Source organism: Mycteria americana, chromosome Z (genome assembly GCF_035582795.1).
Source record: "Mycteria americana isolate JAX WOST 10 ecotype Jacksonville Zoo and Gardens chromosome Z, USCA_MyAme_1.0, whole genome shotgun sequence".
Taxonomy (NCBI): Eukaryota; Metazoa; Chordata; class Aves; order Ciconiiformes; family Ciconiidae; genus Mycteria; species Mycteria americana.
In genome coordinates, this window is record NC_134396.1 from 53361202 (window position 1) to 53378713 (window position 17512).

The window sequence follows — 17512 nt, forward strand, 5'->3', positions numbered from 1 at the left end:
TTTATTACAGCTAGCTCGATCAGTTATTTATAGATGCAAATTGTAATGTAAGCATATTCCTAGCTAGGAATAAACCATGACTTTTGATCCCAGATGGATTTTCAGAATCTTTCTCATCTTTCACTTTTGAAAATCTTGCCCAATATACCTCTTGGAAGCATCCTTTCAGATTTGGCTCCGAGCAGAAAGAGAGCTCTTCTTTTTGACTTTGTGAAGTAGACAGGTCTGCCTGCAAAGATATGGATAAAGAAATTAAAAAAGTACCAGTATTTTTATCCCCATATTACTAAACAATAGTTATTTTTTGTTTGTCATGTTTCAAGACAAACTTCAGGCTGCAAGAGCTACTGGCAAATCTAGTCGTGTTAATTGCATATGACTCAATGTGGTACTGTAAAATCATAGATTGTTTTCAAATAATGAGTATAGAAGCTGCTTTGACTGTGTCAAAAGTGGTAAAGAGAATTATAATAGATTACATTTTTTCAGGAAAAAAGAAATCTTGTACATAGGTAGCAAAGACATTACCTATTTGACTTTACAATAAAAAACCTGTATAATTTCATTTGTATTAATTTTTCTTCTCTTCCTCCCTTAAATAACCGCGTATGAAACAGAACTAAGGAAAATAATCAGAAATACTAGAGATGGATGTGTAAAACACTCCAGCTACCTAAGGCTGTTTAGAAAGTAAAAGGTGTTGTTCACCCTAAAAAATAATTTTTAAAAGGTAAACAAACAAAACTATGACTTTTTTTAAAGATTATTTTTGAAAAAAAATAAATCAAATATTTGTTGCAAAAACACTTGTTAACTGTTTCTTAAAAGATAATGAAAAAACAATTTGATGGATCCTTGTAGCTGTCACGTGTACAATACTTGCACTACTAACAAATTGATTTATTTGGTTTTTTTCCAGTGGTGGGAAAAGTCCCAGCAGGAGGTGAGGCCAAACTGGATAACTGGATTCAGTTTTCTCCATAATAAAGTTCAAATTTGGATCTGAACACAAACCCCAGTATTCTCTCTGCAAAAAATGATCCAGTCCTGATTATCAGATTCATTCATTTATATTATGCCCTGGGACTTGACCTTTTGAATTAAAAGTGGATAAATTTTTTGGCTGTCCTTTACTCCATAAACACTTAAAAATAAATAATTCTGCAATATTATTTCCAAAAATGCACAGTACATTGAGTGATTAGCTATTGAATCAGTATTCAGAAATGTGAGCCAGTTTCAATTTTTTATTCAATCTTTTAATACTCCCCATCCCAAGCTGTAACTCTATAAACCCCTAAATTCTAGGTAATAGGATGACCTGTCACCTGCTATTGAAGGGGGATAAAAGGCTGGTTGCACATTTGTGTCAACTCTAACTGGCAGCTCCGTGAATGCTATAAACCAAACAGAGGCAGAGAATCACCTGCCAGCATCTGCTGCTTCTGTTTCCTAAAAACAGACATCACCTCAGCAATAGGCAGATCATGGACGACAGTTGGGAAATGGTGAAGTGAGACAATAAACTGCAAAGCTGTTTAGCCAAAATGTTAGGGACAAGAACCAGATGGTAGGATACCTAGATATTTTGATACAGACTTGTTACCATGAGCAATTATATTATGGCAGTTCTTTTCACCACTATTTTGTCAAAATTTGCCTTGAAATAACTTTGACGTTGCCTCCATTTCTCCTATGAAAGACTATATTTATAACTAAATTGATATATCGGGTCTTGAGCATCTATTTTTTTTAACTTAAGAAGCTCTTTTTTCTTTCAGTTTTTTTTTTTTAATCTTTCTAAATAAGAAAAGGAAAAAAAATCCTGTCTTTCTGGCAGGAGTTGCATACAGTATTCTAGATGAGATATATCAGTAGGCAAAATTCCTGATGTGACTTTTGTTTTCTGGACTTTTCATGTTTTCATTATGCTTCATCTACATTTATTGTTGTGGTGGCCAATGTATCAATATAGCTTTGTTTCGAAGTTTCTGTTGTGCAGCAGGATGGGAATGCAATTTTCAGTCCTTAAGATATGTTTTTCATAATATCCCTATCTTCATGTAACTGTCAAAATACAGGGTTTTTTTGTTTTGGTTTGGTTTTTCAAACTAATTAGGAACCAGTAAATCATTGAAACTGTATGTCTCTTACCAGGTGCTTTTTTGATTATCTTTTAAAATATGCTGTCTACCTTTTGATTGTTCCATTTTTTTTAAAGGTTATTCTTCTCTTTTGCCATCTGCTAAATATTTTTTGACCACTGCTTTGTATTATTTTGCAATTCCAGGATTAATATATTCCCCAAAGACAAGTTACTTTTCAGTTCTCTGTGATACTCTCTAGGTGTGTGAGAAGATTTTAATTATAGGTTATAGCAGTTTGAATACTTGCCATCACGTGTGTCTTGTGTGTTTCCCCCCCCCCCACCCCCCGCAGTGAATAAACTGCTTTGTTCCTTTTTTTTTCTTCAAACCCAGCGTGTTTCATTAGCTGGTAAAACATTTGTGACTTATGTGTACATAGCTAAGCCAAAACTTGGATTCCATTTTAACTATGTAACAAATAGTCACCATTTCAGGAACAACAGAAACTCAGGTTTTTATTTGAGATCTAAATTTTAAGTATCATGTTTTTAATATCAGTTTCTTCCATCTATTTTTTTAATCTTTCTCATGTACATTAGTCACCTACTTTTTTGTTAATAACAAGTTACTTTTTCAACTTCTTTTTGAAGCAGTCTGTGTTTGATTAAGAGCATGTAATAACTACATCTGGATGAAAACAAGTGCTATGATTTCATTTTTTATCCTTTGAGCAATTTAACTAATTTTTCAGGTTATTCCTGTTTCATTGTGGAGAAATGGAAGTAGATATTGTATTAGCAATTAACTACGTAAAATCATGTTATTAAAAATATTTTTTTCTCTCTTTTTTCTAACCTTGGTTAGTAATTTTATGTGATCTATTGAGATTTGGTTGAGAGATTTTGTTTTATTTCATCAAAATTAATTGGTACAGGTTCAAGTGTTAAAATTTGCTGTTTAAAATTGTTAAGTGAAAACAGAAATCCTGTCTTATCCAATTCCACATTGACTCAAACTAGTATATATTCTTGACTTTAACAGAAAGATCAGACAATGGCAAGTGACTGCATTAAAGCTGAGTGAAGGTCTTTCATGAAATATTATAATGATGCTGCCCATCTTACATGAATTTTACGAGGCCTTTAATCTTAACTGTTATATACCTGAAGGAAAAGTATCTTACTCTTATTCCTGCTTAGTTTCCCACAAAGTGGACACACAACAAATTGGTGTTTTATGAAACTACCATTCTGTGCTGTTTAGAAATTTATATGAGAAATTTAGGGGATAGTGCAACAGAAGTTTTCTCAGGTTTTGGGGGTATTTTTAGGTGCTGGGTTTTTTTCAGCTGTTGAATTTTGGTAAGTTCTTTACCAGAGCATCCCATTTTCTACATGAATTCCTTCAGGAAGATGCATGAAAAAAACCCTATTCTCAGAACTTTGTAGTTGAATGATTAGCTTAACCCTTAAGTAGCAGATTATCAAAGAATTTTATCATGATGGAGACATTTTTCACATAATTCAAATTTTATGGCTGCTTTTCCTGTTTTTTGTAAAATAAATAAAACTGCATGAATTAATTATTCCTTTCAAATCTGTGACTTTTGGGGTTTGGGTTTGTTTGGGATTTTTTGTTTGGTTGGTTTTTTAACTATTACTGTTCCAGAAATGAAACAAACAAGCAAACAAAACAAATGGAAACAAAGGCTAAACTTAGTTGTTTGTTTTTTGCTTAGGATACACATTATGTGCCAAATGTAGTTAATCAAAATTCTCAATGGTATATTTTCATTCATAAAAACATGAGCAGTGTTCAATACTTTAAATGTGATTTCACTAGTTTTTTAAATTAACTACTACTAATTCAGCTTCATTCTTATGACTCGAGATATTGCTTCCTTTTTTTTCTGCCTAATACTGTGCATACTTTGCTGTATTTGCTAAATAATCTTCAGTAGTTTTAAGAGCCTTTACTATTTGCTTTTCTCTATTTTTCTGTTTTAAATTGCTCTGCATGTCAAACCACAAGCTTTTCTTAATACCAAATTAATTCCCACAATCATTTTAAATTTCAGATAATCTTGAAGTGAAAGATATATGACAGAAATGTGTCTTTCCAGTACTTTAGTCCACATCATATTGCACTCATTAACAGAGCAATCATTTACTTCAAACTGAATTTAAATTGATCACTGCTGATATTCTTAATGCCAGACTTTTTTCTTTTGTAGTCATTGTGTCACATGGTAATCTGCAAACTGCCTTGCTAAAATCAGAGAATTATGATAAGCATCTGAATCTTGAGCTACCTATATTAAATAATACACTTCTAAATGTTTCAGGCCTTTCTCATGGTCATTCATACCACTGACAGAAGTCTCATAAATGCCTCGATTAATTTCTTAAATGCAGATGCTCTTGTGATGTACCTCACAGCATTCATATTCTGTGGATACAATTCACTGCCTCTGTTTAAAACCACTCCACCATTCAAAATCAGATGCTCTTTTATTTCTTCTCACTCTTTCCTTTTGGATCTGGGAATGTAATTAATCTGGGCAGGCTACTTTGCCAGCTTTTCATAGTTCTTATTTCCTGATTATCTGCTCTTACGTAATTATGAGGCCTCCATACTGTGTTGACAGGAGCATCTATAACTAATATACTGCTTGAATATCAATAAGTTTTTAATGTGAAGCATATGATACTGTGAATGAAGAAAACAAGGCAGAAGTCAATAATGGTTCCCACTTTTCATTGCAAAACATAGTTTAGAAGGCAGAAGCCCAATAGGAATAGATCAGTCATGGTTAGTATCATAAAGATTTCATTGCAATCCCTTTTCTAAGAGCTTCCATTTCTTTTTTGTTTTGGAGAACTTGAGAACTTTTTGAGAACTTCCCAGCATTTGTCCCCAAGCTGAGTGCGAACAAGTCACTTGCATAAAATGATCAGTTTCATCTTGCCCGTAATGACCAAGTGAAATCAGAGCCAAAAATATATGCTTGAAATTTGATGTTCTAAAGAAGCAACACTAGCAGCTGACATTTCTCTTAATTGAAAAGATACTGAATAGTCTCTTTTTCATAGCAAACTGCCCTCAAATGTCACTAAGGATATCGCTACTTTAGTTCTGATGTATCAGTATGACATTAGAATCACCCAAGTAGGCTGTATTTCCAAAATCTACATTGGGAAATGTCTAATGAGTCAGATCTTATTATACTTTTAAACTCAGTTTCCATCTGACCTGTGCATTTCATAATACATGAGATAGAAAATAAAGGTTATACTACAGAGCTGTACTCTGTGCCATTTTATTTGCCAATTCAGCATAAATATTATTCCCTGAAAAAAACAAAGAAGCAGAAGGACTGCCTATGGTGCTGAAATATTCTTATTTTCATTTCCCATCATCACTGATCAATATGCAGTATTATTGTATGAAAACATGAACAGAAATTTAAATTTTGGAAAGAAAAGAAAAATATATACCCTAGAGGTAAAATAACTTGCAGGAAATCATGGCATTTTCAGAATAAAACCAAGTGTACACAGTATAATATAGTAGATGAAAATCATAAAACAGAAAAGAAAGATACAAAAAAAATCTTAACACCTTGTTCCATGAGTGCAAATTAAAAAGTTAAAAATAAAGACTTTCACTGAAGGCAGAATTAGACCTTTCATTTATTCATTGTGTGAGCCAATTTATACATAACTAGATGGCTTGTTTCTGTGGCTTGTCTGACTGTTATTGTCTTTTCATTTAATTGTACATTAGAAAAAGCCTCTCCTCTCTCAGGTCATGATTTAGGTTGACATACACAATACAGTAAATTTCTGGGTTCTTATATCTGCTCCTCAAGTATTTATGAGTTAAACATTTACTAAATATGGAACAGAATAGTTAGCACCCTTTGCCTTAATTTATTTTTTCAATGTCACGCTGCTTGTAATTTTGAATAACTGCTTTTATGTGCTGTGAAGAACGGTAACCATTGAGTATTATGTTTTTGTTCAAATACTATTTGTTGTTATGGAAACAGCATCCCTATCAAGCTTCCTGCTGTATATCTGCTCTATAAGGCATTATTTAAAATGTTCAGCAGCAAAGGTAGAAGGATAACATAAATTCAAATAATACTTGGTTTTACTATTACTACTTTATACCCTTTAGATGTTTTAAATAGAGAATACACATAACAGTTGCCAGACACCTTTTCAGTCTTCTGAAATTGTTGCTTTGTAGCATTTGACCAGTAATGGATTTTTTTTTTTTTAATTGGAGTCAAGTTTTTAAAAAATGCTGTCTCAAGTTTCATGTAACTTCATGTGGTTCAGATTGTTTTGAACTGTATAAAAGAACAGCACTGGCAGGATGCATGACTGTGTAAAGATGCCAGTGATTCAGTAAAGATGCCTTATGTGTGCTGAGGAAGACTTCTTTTTAGATACTGTTGGCACTATTATTTCTTTGTGGAAATTATTAAGACTTGGGAATTTGCCATAAATATTCAGTATTTTTTTAGGATTAAAGTGAAAGAATCAAATACTCTTCTTTTTATTTTTTAATTAAAAAAAATAAAATTTGACAGCTGCTGTCTGGGTACTGTATGAGCATATATCAGTGTCTAGGCCCTCATCTGGAAGAGTTTGCACTCTGAGTATGCAAGAGAAACATGAATGAGGGGATAATTACAGTGCACAAATGATAGTAGTGAACGATGGTTTGAAATATTTTCTCTGTGTGTGTCTGGGGTGAGAATCAGTTTGGAGGGAGAACCTAAATGGAATCAGAAAGGAAGAAATGCACTAAATAAAAAGAAATGAGAATGGAAAAAAGAGAAGGAGCAAGTAGCAGGCTGGGGAGTAAATCAGAGTGCAAACTATTTAGAAATAGTGAGTTTGGCCCACAACCAGCTACCTGTGAAGCCAGCACAGCGCTCCAGAGAGGATCTGGGAGCATGGGTCTTAAAAGGTAACAGGGAAAGGCTTGAGCAAATAGTAAAGATGGACAGGAAAAGTTTAAAAAAATGCTGAAGTTTATGGATCTCCACAGTCCTATTTTTGCTGCTCAGGAAAGGGTTGAACAACCTGCAATAAATACGTGACAGAAAAAAAGCCTTGACTAAATGCTAGGGGTTTTCCGAATATCCAAGCTCCATACTTTTGACCTCTGCTCTTGGCAGATGATTTCTGTGTCTAGCTGTTTTTCCAGTCTTCTCTCTTCTGCGTCCCTCATGAATATACTGCTCTGAGTTCAGAATTTATTAACTGTGGACCAAATACTGACTTCCATTGGATGCCACCATTTATTATGTGGATTCATTTACTGTAATCCTAATTCAGATTTTTTTTTATCAGCCTTGCAAATGAACATCAAGAGACTACACAGGAGTAAATTGAACCCCATCAGGAGGAGGTAAATCACATCAATATTCCCTTTAACATCATGGCAAAATTTTAGCCAGAGGCTCCCAGGCACCTTGAACAGTCTCATCTTCTATATCAACACAGCATATGTTTTGTGTCAGTCTGCAAATGAATTGAACAGAGAAATGTATAATATGAATTTCAAGATTAAAATGTGTTTCTCTCACTTACTGATTAAAATAATACAGCCTGAAAGAAAAATTAATTAATTACTTGTAAGATGTAGTTTTGGATCAGAGACTACACAAGCAAGTGTGTTTTCTCTACATACACTAAAATGCATGTATCTATTATTGCTTCATTTTACCACATTGAAAAATATGACTATACAAAACAGCATCAAATAACAGACACAACAAATTTGTTTTAGATTTGAACCAAAGGACACTGAATCAAGCAGAATCACTCACTTGGTAAGGAATTATTTGAAGTAGGTTGTAAACAGAGTTATATTTCATGATTAAGTTTATGTTCACTCTTTCATATGGCCTAAAGAGGTTTGGTGGGAATTTTACAAAATTACGTTCTGGCTTTTGAACATTTAAAAATCTGCATTAAAAATAAAATAATAATTACACAGACTTATTAAAAAAGGAAAATTAACAGAAATTACTAGTTAAGCTAATATCAATATTGATGGTCTTGTATACTTTCATGTCCAAAAGTTGCTAACAGGAGACAAACATCTTGTTGAAATATAAGGAAGGCATGTAGCATAATTTGGCATAGTGCCACTGAAGTCCCACAGGAAGAGTTGTATGTAGCTTGGTTTCTTCTTGTAGTTTATGTTTCCCAGAGAGTTTGGCTGAGACAGTGAGCAGATTACTTAGGGGCAACGACTAATTGTAGTCTCTTACTTCTTTGGGGGTCTAGGGAAAATCACAGTTTCATACTCACTCCACATGCTGGATATGAATGATTAATTTAAAAATAAACACAGTATCAAAAAAAGAAAAAAATATTATCAAGGAGAAAGAGTGCTTTATATATATTTTTATTGCCTTCAACTCTGACCCATAACACAATTCAGAGATTAACAAGGCTTTTACAAATTTCAAAGAACAAAATGCTGAAAATAAATCATATCCATTTATAGTTTGTGTTTGCTGAAAAGGTATGTGCTTTTCCTGGACTTAAAACTGCAGTTAATTCCACTTTCATTCTTACTGAATTAAGTAACAAAGTAAAATTATAATAGAGGTAAAGCTTTTGTATAACTAATGAAGGTAAATTAGGGTTGAATGGAGTGGCCTTCATTGAGCATCATTGATAAACCACTAATCTAGCTCTATTTACATCTTAGATTAAGCCAAGTAACTCCAGGTTTAAAATTATACAGGTTTTTTGAAATGAAGACACAGCAAATACTATTTTATAGTACACAGTTTAAAATTAAATTCAATGACTGAATTTTCTTGTAATTCAGCTCCATTAAAAAAGAGTATTTTCCTTGGTGAGATTTAAAGAGAAGCTCAGTATGGATTGTGGTATTATAATTCAATACTGTGCAGCCCAGCATCTCATACTACATTGTTTTGACACTGACAGTGTTATTCTTGTCAATTGCTTGTGAGTTTTACACAACATCAGATGTTCCAAACTCTTCAACAGAGAAATGTGATTCAGAAAAAAAATCACGTGTAATAAAGGGAAAATGGGCTACAATATGTATTTTAGCTATTTATTAAAGTTGAATCTTAAAGTCTACACAACAGATTTTAGAATAACAGCTAAAGGAATTAGCTGCCTGTTCTGTCTTTATTCTGGTGGACCTAGGCATTTTCTTTGGAGATGCTAAGATACTGATTTTATACGATTCATGTGGAATACTCTAACAATGGTAATTTGATATTTAAATCATGTCATATTCATCTACTGAGCAAAATGTGATAGCTGACATAGTCTAAAAAATAAGTATTTAAACAGAAAAAGTATATTTGTTCTCTGGTATATATACAAACATCATGACCTTCAGAGAAGTTCTACACACAACCACATCAAGATGTACACACCAAGCTACAGTTTGGCCCATTCTGCTAAAACATGTTATCCTACAAAGTAAAAGTAAATAATAGGGAAATAAATTCCATAATGGGGAAATAAATTTGCCATTATGGGAAAATCATTGGTATAATAAATAATGCACAAAATGTCTCAAGTCCCAGAGTCCATGCTGACTTTTAATATAAGTTCTTAGCAAACTGGATTTTATATTCCTGCATTAAAGCCATATAATATTCTGTTATCACACTAAGTTTCTTTCATATTTGTAAGTAAATGAAGGCACTATTTCTCTTTCTGTTCCAGTAGAACTAATTGGATTAAATCAAGCTAATGAGCTTAATACAGACTAATTAGTGTAGACAAAAGCACTAAAGAAAGCAGGAATTTTCTTATTTAAATGATCACAGTGGTCACAGAACTACTCCTTCAAAAAGACCCTTTTCTGTTCAGTCTTGGATTCTAGCCAGAGATACAATATAAGTTAATACCAAGAGAGATCATTTAAGTGCTGTTATTAAGGAGACTATGATTGATGGAGTTTGTAGCTGATAATGTGCTTCCCCTTTGGCTGCTCAGTGAACATCAGCAACAGATCAATATCGCATCTGCATGAGATTACAGGCACTTCTGACAATAGCCATGTGGAAAAAAAAAATACACTTACCTGTAAATTAACACGGTTGCTAAGTTACTGTTTTTTACTGAATTCCCTGATCTTCCCTGCCTGCCCCCCCCCAAAAAAAAAAAAAAAAGTAACCATATTTCCTGTAAAACAGTGAGCTGGTGTACCACTCTGTCTCCTGTGGCTTCAGTCCAGTTCTTTCACTTCCTCATATTGCAGAGGTAAGACTTTTGATGTCACTGCAGCAAAGGTAACATTGTGATTGTGTTGGAAAATTCAAGAAATCTCATCACATCTTTGTAACCTCTTAAAATTGCTGTCAGTACATATACTTTTCTGGTTTAGCCTGTGGTAACAAAGTCTGTTGGATGTGTTGAAGATATGTCAAATTATGAAAACATAGTACTGTTGCTACTGGTCTGAATTGGTGAATCCAACTACAATGAGCTGGAGAATATCTCCTTGTTTTCCCTTCTCTGTGAAGGCTAACTGATGTACATTGTTTTGCACAGAAAGTATTTCAGCAGCTCAGTTTGCAGGTTGAAATCATCAAGCATGTGTACAGAGGTACACCACTTTATTCAGCTGGGTAAACAGCGCATATATTTTCCTTTCGAGGATAAGATCAAGTATTCTCCAGATCTGCCTATTTGAACAGTATTACATGAAGAGATATGAAGGGATGAATACCATGAAACAGGATTTCTTTTTTGTATGTAGTATCTCAAAAAGATATAGCAAGTATCACTTCCTAATGTGATAAATTACTCTTCTTCATGTGCAACATGGCTGGTTTAGGACCCACCCTTTAGCATTATACTCCCTTAAACTGGCTTAAACTTTTGCTCTCTTACTTTGATCTCTATGGGATATTTATTTTGATCTAGTAAGCTCCTCAATTCCTAGCAAAACAATTAGAATTAAAAAGAAGGGATTATGAAGGTATAAAGCTTAGCAAGAATCAGATTCTAAATATGATCTGGAAGGACATTTCTGGTGTAAGATTTACTTATTAAATTTGAATAATTTTAAAACTGAGCTTCTTAAAGAACATAATAAGCTCATATGTAAAATTCTTTTCAAATAGTTGGATTTTGTGCATTCTTTGAAAGTTTATTAAAAATGCATGAGTTCATTTATAAAGATTTAGTGACCCAACACTGAACGGGGTCTCACAAAATGTACTGTGCCCTCTGGAAATGTTAGCTCCACACTGTGATTTGCAAATTGTGATTTGGGAGAACTTGCTAAAGTGTCTGCCCCTGAATTTTAAAAATCTCTATGCAAAGCTACCTTTATGAAGATCCATCAGTTGGTTAAAGCTGTTTCTTGTGTCTCTCCTGATTAGAATGTCATGGGAAAAAATACATTTTCAACATTAAATGTTTTGCATTTAGAAAATATCTGACAATTCTCATTTGTTATGACACTTCATTAAGTTAGCCTTAATTTTAAGTTCCTTTTTGAAAGATAAATACTAAATACTCCTTTAAAATGTTTGTTTTCACCTACCAATTTATTACAGAAATGAACATATTTTGTTCATCAAATCAGAAGACATTTATAGTTATTTAAAACTTCAGTGAGCAATGAAGGCAGCTATGTACATTAGCCTGTACAGAATGTTCACTAACTGCTTATATTTCCTGAGCATTTTACTTTGTAGGTTCACTAGCTATACATCTAACTATTAGCAGGTTGCTGCACTAGGGTGGAAATGTCACTTTTCTTCCAATCCCTACTAAATATTTAGGGTTTCTTATGTGGACGGATCTCCCAGGTAGCAGGTATTTATTCACTAAATTTTGGCCAGAAATCACAGATTTCACTGCTGGCCTTTTAAAAATTACCTTAGAAATGAGGTTTTGTTCTTTCTGGAAAGCCTTTCATGTAACAGAGTGATTCACATTGCAGTACACAAGTGACTAAATGTTCCATTTGAGTAGGAAATTTGCATTGCACAAATACTTCTTTTTTTTGTTGCAGTTTTAAAAAAATCTATGTTCTTCTATTCTAATGGTACTATACACATTAGCGAGAACAGACTTATACTAATACTATTTTGTATTTCTCAAATACCTAGAAATATTTGGACAATATGGACTTTTTAATGCTCACAATAGTTTCAGAAGTAGGTAAAGTAGTATAGTATGAATAAAATGGAGAAATTAAACACAAAACATTTAGCGATATTCTTTTCAGAGGTTACAGAGTAACCTGTTAAAACAGGAATTTTTTTCAAAGTTGGGGTGAGGAGTCCAGTGTAATTAAGTTTCCATTTCCTTTCCCTCCCTCTTCCTAAGGATTTTTGAACTTTGGTAAGTGGTTTTTAGAACTTGGACATTATTCTATTCTGCAACACTACTGTTTTTATACTACCACTTATAGGCTGTTTCTGGATGCTAGTACTACGCTGGAAATCATGACACATTACAGATGCAAGCAATGTGCAGTGAGAAAAATATATGGTTGGTTAAAATAGGTATCTCATCAAATTTACCAGACTTGCTGTTAGAGACATATTGCAGTCAAGTGTGTAACTGCAGATTGCATTCACCCACTGTGGTTCAGTCAGTGTCTCTGACCTACACATCCTCCAGAAGAGACCTAAGATTATCTATGCTCTCTTTCTTTATATTGTTAGCTCTAGCATTTTGAATGGTACTTTACAGAGTCTGAGTGCCTTTCTTCCTGGGATCTTAATGAACGAGCACCTCCTGGTGCAAAACAACACCTATGCTAGAACCTTTAAAGTGCCCACGGATCCATCATTCTTGTGTTCACCTGTCCATGTTCCAGCATCCTGAAACGTCTGCAGAGGGTGAGCCATCCAGTCAATCTGGAATTTTCAGAAATGGAATAAAAAATGACACTGATACTTCTTCTAGGTGACCTCACTCTGCCACTAGCTTTATTTCCATAAGCAACACATTAATTAGCATGATGATTAGCAGAGATGGTCAGGATTCACTTTGTGGTTTTATTAGAAGAAGTCAGCTTGTTGAAAGGAGACTTTTCACGGGAACTTGTCACCTGAGCAATTTTTTTAATTAAAGGAAATTGAAAGCTTTTAAGTATTTTCAGAATGAAATGGCCCATTTAAAAATAAATAAATAGGTAAAATATATACCAGTTTTTCATTTTCATTCTTGCTAAAAATAAAGTGTATCCAAAATGGAAATAAAACATTTAAAATACTTATTTAAGCTTATGACTGGAATTATAATTTTCAGCATGAAAAGGAAACCCAAACTCAAAATGAAAAATAGAGGGGAAAAAAAAAATCACAGTTTTTGCATATCAGTGGCTCTAACAATTCATTCCTTTAGGTCTTCCTTCACACATTCACAGAGTACCAAAAGGGAAAAAACATTTTTTCAAACATGGGGTCATCTAATGACCTGTTTAATAGTTTTCTACCTTTTTCACATACAAATGTTGATTTTGTTTTCCAAAGTATATAAAAGCATTTTCCTTGCTGGTGGTAATCATAAGCACTGAGACAAAATTCTACAGAAAAATTCTGTTCTGTATTAACTTATATCAGGGATAAAATGAAAAACAGATAGAATACGTCTTAATACTTCACAAGTCTTGTATTGCTTTTGTCACATTGTAGCATCAGCAGAAAAAGGTATTACTAACCATACTCCAAGAAACCTCACAGTGCCTTTTCAGTGTTATGTTTCAACTCACACATTTGGTTGCTTTATTTTTATGTCTGCTTACCTTGCTTCTTATTCTCAGTTCTTTACATAAATGGGGCTATACAGTTTGGTGATGTGACCTTCTAAAGTTTAGGGAGTAACTCAGGAACCGTGCACACTGATTTGAGAGCAATGCAACTGTAGCCAAGGTTCTGAAAATGGGAAAATGTAGCCAAAGTTCTGAAAGGACTTTGAAAATGGGAGCCCAACTAATGACTAGATTTAAAATAACATGACATTGTGGTTGCTGAATTTTCAGCAACCTGTATATTATGCAAACAGCCTTCTGTCAGCTCAGGAAACAAGAGGTCTCAGCAAGCAAGAATATGTTGATGCAACCAAAGTTAGAATTAACATTTCAAGGTCTTCCAGAGACAGTATTAGCCTCAGCAGCACAGCATCCAAGAAATAACAAATGAAACTTTCAGAATATTACAAAAGTGCCTCTCAGAGGACAACTCAAGTCAAATACAAAGAAGAAGATTCCTAGCAGACAGGAAAGGGACGAATATGTTGCCATCAATCAAGACAGATAACAAGGATACAGCTGGTGGTTTGCTTACTACAGTAGAAACTCTTGCCTCCTTTCTAGAAAGTTAAGAGATTTTGGGAAAAAAACAACCTGTAAATGACAGAGTACATTAAAAATGCTGCTTATTACTCCGTATTTAGTACCGTTCCTAAGCACAGTGGAAATGTTCCAAAAAAAATCTGAGACCTGTGTGCGTTGTGACAAGGACACTGACTGACGCTCACAGGGGAGGAGAACAGTTATTAATTTAATGACTTCAAAGAAAAAATGTCACACAGATCTGTCCTTCATACTCCTTGGACCAACCATGTTTTTGACTTCAGTGGGCAGTGCTGAATGCACACATAAACAGAGCAGACCAGAATATTCAAAGCATTCAGAATTTCTGTCAAGGCTTTTTCCACTTTTGTCCCAGGAATTACCAATGTTCAACCAATCTATAAACATGAGTAGGGAAAGCATACCTGATGGTTCTGTTACAACATTATCAACTTCTGCAGCAAGCCTCTGGTAGTATGTAGAAATTAATGCTATGCCTCACTACAGTCACTGTGAGTAGTTTGAAGCTTAGTGGTAATATAATACAGGTAATGGAAATTATTCCTCTTTTTGTAAATGTTTTAGACATATGACTTAATTTACCTGTCTGACTTAATGTTTTCAGTAATGAGGCATTTCTGAATTTCAAAAAACCCAACTATTTCTTATACTTTGATAACTTATACCATCAAAAAATAAAAGACTAAGACTGGTTTTTTTTCAGTTGGTGTTGTTGTTTGTGTCCCTCTCTCAACCATGGTGTCCTCAGATGCAGTTTGGGTCCTTGTCTCTACTATCATGTAGTAGGTCAGATATAGTTTGCACCCCGATCTCAGTCAAGGTATTCTCAGACGTGGTTTGGGTCCCTGCCTTAACCACAGTCCTCTGATAGTACTGAATTGTGGCTCAGTAAGGACAGACCAAGTCCCAGCACAGTGCTAGAAGCTGTTGGTTTTAACTGGGGTAGGCAAGGCACATTTCTATCAGGCGGCACATCAGTTTGCTAGGGTTACTTGCCTGTTCAGGTGTAAAGTCTGAGGCTATGGGAGGTGATAACCACCCTAGGAACCTGCCCAAATCCTTTCACACACCCTGCCACCTAGGGACCAGCTGCCTCAGGGCACATTTCTGTATTGCCTCACCCAAAAGTTGTCTTCTCTTACACCAGGACAACACGAGATTCCACAAGCCCTATAATATACTAACAGTATTAATTAGTAGCGTTAAACAGCTCATGTAAGGGTGAACAAGGATCTCATGAGCCTGCATAATAAAACCACCCACATCATCCTGGGTATATATGTGGGTGTAGAGGGAGATGTATTCCCTCATCCTCTCCACAAGATAGCTCCCCCAGCACAGTAAGGCTATCAATGCCAGTGTAAAGCACATAGCCATTGTTTGTTCTAACATGTTCCCAAGCTCAGCAAAATAAAGAAATAAGCAGTGCAGCCAACAAACACTGTGATCCGCACAGAAGCTTACCACTTAATAACTACTATAGCTATAGCACGCTTAATACAAAACTGCTGTTGTCTCATGCCCCATGTTGGATGTCAAAAAGGGACTGTGGTGGTTTGACCTTGGGTGGACACCAGGTGCTCACCACACTGCTCTATCATTCCCCTCCTCAGCAGGACAGGAGGGGGAGAAAATAAGATGGAAAAACTTGTGGGTCAAGATAAAGGCAGTTTAATAAATCAAAAGCAAAGGCCATGCACAGAAGTGAAGGAAAACAAAAGTTTTGTTCTCTACATCCCATAAGCAGGTGAGGTACAGTCACTTCCAGGGAAGTAAGGCTTCAGTACATGCAGCAGTTGCTCTGGGAGACAAACATTGTAATAACGAATGCCCCCTCCCCGTTCTCTTAACTTTTATTGCTGAGAAGACCTCATATGGTAATGAATATCCCTTTGGTCAGTTTGGGTCAGCTGTCCTGGCTCTGTCCCCTCCCAAGATCTTGCCCAGCCTACTGGCCTTTGGGGGTGGGGTGGGAATGTTGGAGAGACAGCCCTGATGCTGTGCAAGCAACTGCTCAGCAATAGCCAAAACACTGGTGTGTTATCAACACCTTTCTAGCTGCCAATGCAAAGCACGGTGCTATGACAGCTGCTATGTGGAAAATTAACTCCATCTCAGCCAGATCCAATACAGTTGGTTGGCGGTTTTGTTTGGGTTTTGGTTTGGTTTGGTTTGGTTTGGTTTGGTTTGGTTTGGTTTGGTTTTTTTCCCCCAGATGCAGCCTTAGTATTACTAACATGGCATTACAGTAACAACTTGGTAGAAATGAGTAGAGAGGTGTGATAACTGACTTGGACAAAGTCATAAACTGAGACAGCAATCAGTTATCAATAATATGCATTTCATGATTGGTGAATTAATTTCTGGCATAGAAAACCTATGTTAATTTTAACCTTAACATCTCTAATAAAAGTAAAATTGATTTTAAAATCCCACAATCTGAAATTTCAGCATCATGTTATAGATAAATATGTCTTCAGATTGGCAGTATTTTCAGTGGCCAGAATACGCTATTATTAAAATATATGAATAAAATAAAGGAGGAAAAGACTTCTAAAAAATAGTTTTTCTGATCTGACAGAAGTACTTAATGAATAGACTTCAGTCAGGAAATGGAAGTGTCCAGATGACAATATGGACATTGCATTTATGCAAATGGGTACATTCCTCCAGCAACATTGTGCAAAATGACTGTTTTCTGGGCAGCTATGTGGAGAGTCTCAGATGGCATACTGTGTCATCCAAAGGAAGCACTCATTCCAAAGGATTGAGTTATCCATGCTTGAGGCTGCCAGGTCTTGTCCACATACATATATGAATTCAATGTGACCTGACAGTGTAATAGTTAAACCAGTCTTATAAAATGATAAAACTACGGATTTTAGGGGAATTACTGTGTATTCACAATACAAATGAAAAGAGAATTTGAAAAAAAAACCATAATAAAAATATGCAGTCTCTTTTTTTTTTCATAAATGCTTCATTCTACATGTTTTATAATGCAAACACACCTTGGGATAAAGAAAAACATATTTGATTTTGAGTCCAGTTTCCTGTGTTTT